Below are 3,880 nucleotides of genomic sequence, written 5' to 3'. Positions count from 1 at the left end.
GAATTAAAGCTTATAGGTCTGTAGTTAGGCTCTGGTAGAGTGCTCCATGGTATTGTTTGGAGAAGTCAAGTACACAATTGCCCACTTAATCCGTCTGGCAATAGTGCTCTTGGAGGCTCCACAGCCTTTCCTTGTACCTGAAAACAGCACAAAAAGATTGCTCGAGTTCCTCCACGACTAAGATAAATACTCCAAAACGCATCTTCTAACATCTATCCCTTGCCATTCCTTTTCCTTATTTTTTGCTGGGTTGGTAACAATAGAAGGGATAATTACTTCTTGTGCCCTGTTAAAGGTTGATGCTACTTTGGGTAAGAACGCCAGGTCCAGCCCCAAAATAATTCTGTCTGGTAGGATTTTGCAGTATTGCCCAGCTATGGAGAAGGCGTGAATTTCACTAACTCTTCTGGCTAATACTAATGCCACCAGCAGAGCCATTTTTAAGGCTAGTGTTCTAATAGAACAGTCCCGGATAAGTTCAAAGGGCGGTTTTAGAAACCCCTGTAGTACTACTAAAAGGTCCCAATTTGGAAAGCTTTTGCTCCTGGGTGGCCTCAATCTACTTATTGCTTTAAAGAACCTCTTAATCAGAGGGTCCTCTGCTTGCTTAATGCCTAAAAAAGAAAAGTACTTCTAGCTAAATTTTAACCAAATCCTTCTTGTAAAAAGTCCAGAACTGAAGCAAATGTAGAAGTGTTTTTTTGTGTCCTTGAATTGCGCTATCTGGAAAACATTTTCCACACTTCATGGTATATTGCTAAAGTGGAAGACTTTCTGCTCTTTAGTAAGTTGACAGTACCTTGTCTGACAGGCCCTTGCTGACTAAAATGTCCCTTTCAGAAACAAAGCCGTCAGCCTAAGCGCTTCCACTTGAGGATGTGGTACCTCCTCCTGTTGTAATAAGCCCTTCTTGGCTGGCAGTGACCAAGGAAGTTTCTGGCTCCATTCCTGAAGGGCCGAGAACCAAGGTCTCTTTGGCCAGAAGAGCGCTATAAAAATCATTTGAATCTTCTACTCCTGTAACTTTCGAATAACAATGGGTAGTAGGTTGAACGGCAGGAAGGCATAAGCAAGATGAAAATTCCAGGGATGGGCGAAAACCATCCACCCCCAGACCTAGTTTTCTGCCAGAGAAAAATATTTCTCCACTGTTTTGTTTCGGCTGGATGCAAACAGGTCCACATCTGACGTTCCCCATTTTTGTGTTATCATTAGAATTGTTTGGTGATCTAGGGACCATTCTGACTGTCTCAGTTCGTTCCTGATGTTGAGGTCATCTACCAAAGAATGTAATTGAGATTGACAGTAGATTGCTCTTTGCCCATGAGAGAATGCCTTTTGACAATGGCATCAGGCCGTGAGATCTGGTCCCCCCTTGTTTGTTTATACAAGCCACTTCCGTGGTATTATCCGATAAGACCCGTACATGCTGACCCCTGATTAGAGGTTTGAAGTGGTAAAGCGCTAATTCTATTCCTTTTAGCTCTCTCATATTGGAAGATTTCCTGCTCCAGGGCCGATCCCAAGAACCTTGACACATGTTCCTGGAAGTAAGCCAAGCGTTGGCATCTGATGTGATCCTTATTGGATGTCTCTGGTGCTACAGTCTGCCCTCTGAAAAGTTTTGTACTTCTATGCACCACCTCAGGGATTGCTTTACTTTGCTTGTTAAAGTGACCTCTTTGTCTGATGCGTCTGGATCCCCCTTCCAGTGGGCAACCAAAAAATTCTGAAGGGGCCTGGAATGAAGCTGTGCCCACAAGAACTACGTGGATGGCTGAGGTCATTAGCATTAAAACCCTCATGATAGTCCTGAAGGTTTCTCAATCTGCTAAAAAGAGACTCATCATTTCTAAGCACAGGAAATCCACCTTTGTCTGAGGGAGAAAAACTGCATGTCTTCTGGGTATCTATCAAATACCCCAGAAACATCACTGTCTGCGAGGGAAAGAGTTGTGACGTTTCTCTGTTCAGCAACCAACCCAGCTCTTCTATGTGATTATTGACGTAGATTAGCTTCTGTTGGAGAAGAGTCTCCGACTGGGCAAATAATAAAAGGTCATCCAAATAAGGAGTAACGCCTATCCCAATTTTCCTCAAGGGTGCTAACGCCTTTGCCAGCACCTTCGTGAAAATTATTGGGGAAGAAGAGAGGCCGAAGGAGAGAGCCTTGCACTGAAAGTAAAGAATACCTGCTGGTCTCTTCACTGCAAACCTCAGGAGCCTCTAAAAGAAGTTTCTGATAGGGATGTGAAAGTATGCATGTCCATGATCCACCGTAGCTAAAAATGCCTCTGGAGGAAATATATATCTTACTGAAAAGACCGATTCCATCTTGAATCTTTTGTATTTCACAACCTTGTTTAGAGGTTTTAAGTTGAGAATAAATCTGCACTTCTCTGAAGGTTTTATCCTTGAAAAAATGGGAATAAAATCCCCTCTTATTGTCTTCTGGAGGAACTGGGCAAATTACTCCCTGACCCGGGAGCTCCTGGAGGGAGGGCAACATGGCCTTCACTAGACATGTGCGATTCGTTTCGTTCCGAATCGAAATTCGGACGAACTTTCGTAAATTCGGATGTATCCGAATTCCGAATTACAGACATAACGAATGCAAACGAATCCGAATTTCCATTTCCGAAATTCGGTAGCGTGCGCACGAACGTTCGTTTTCTGTTCTTAGTCGTTTCTTATTCGTTTCGTTCGTTGGAGCAAAGTGACATTAGAGAAGGAGAAAAATATTTTTTCCCCCTTAAATGTCACTTTTGCTGCAAATGAACGAAACGAATAAGAAACGAATAAGAAACGAATAGGAAACGAATAAGAAACGAATAAGAACAGAAAACGAAACGAACGTTCGTACTAACGCTACCGAATTTCGTCCGAATCCGAATTCCGAATTGACTTTCACACCCGAATCCCGAAAAACGAAATAACACAAATCCGAATTTAAAACGAAACGAAATGAATTTTTTGGCAGTGCACATGTCTAGCCTTCACCTTCCCTGTGTCTTTTGAAAGGGATGTGACTAAATATCTTGATGGGGGATACTGCGACTGTTCTATCCTGTACCCTACGCTTCAGACTAGAGGGGGAAAACAACCTGCTTTCTGGGTCTTCCCTTTCCCCCGAAAATAACATTCTTTAAATACTATTGAACAGGGAATGTTTGCTATTTTTGACCTGATGCCCTTTATACATTCTGTCATGGATATAGAGCACCGTCATGTCTTCCTTTAATCCAAGGATGTCCCAAATAGCCTTTAATAGCTCATTTGTTTTTAAAGAAGGAAATAGCAATTTAGCTGAGGTGAGGGTGTATCAGTCTCTTTTTTATTCTAATATGGATGATGTGCTTCCTGTTTCAGGCATGCGGAGTTACCTCTCGTTGGCTGTCCTGCAAGATGATTGGGGGAATAACAGTTGTTTGAGTACACATAGGTGTAAGCCATTTGGTCCAGGTCTTCGTTTACGTTAATTTTGTCTGTTTTGGACAATATTGATTTTTAGCCATTGTGATTGATTTGAAGCTGTGGCACTATCATTCACAATACTACTACAGTACCACCATGTTCCCTTGTATACAAATCTGAACAAGGTTTAATAGATTTACCTTCTCCTTGGCTCCAGTCACCAAGTTATCTTATAAGGGGCCTACATGCTCAGACCTTATCTTTTTACTATTAATATATTTAAAGAATGAGTCTCTTACGCTCTTTGCAACCTGTCGTTGGTTTTGAATTTTTGCAATCTTGATTTCCTTTTTACATATCTTGTTATATTTTTTTGTAACAGGGGACTGTGGAAGGGAGAAGAGTGAAGGCTGTGGACCAGAGAGGACGAAGAGGGTGAGTGCTATGAAGGAGATTTGAGGAACAG

The sequence above is a fragment of the Nanorana parkeri genome, unplaced genomic scaffold, assembly GCF_000935625.1.
Source record: "Nanorana parkeri isolate BGI_ZX_2015 unplaced genomic scaffold, ASM93562v1 scaffold607, whole genome shotgun sequence".
NCBI lineage: Eukaryota > Metazoa > Chordata > Amphibia > Anura > Dicroglossidae > Nanorana > Nanorana parkeri.
Note: the sequence above shows the minus strand (reverse complement) of the source record.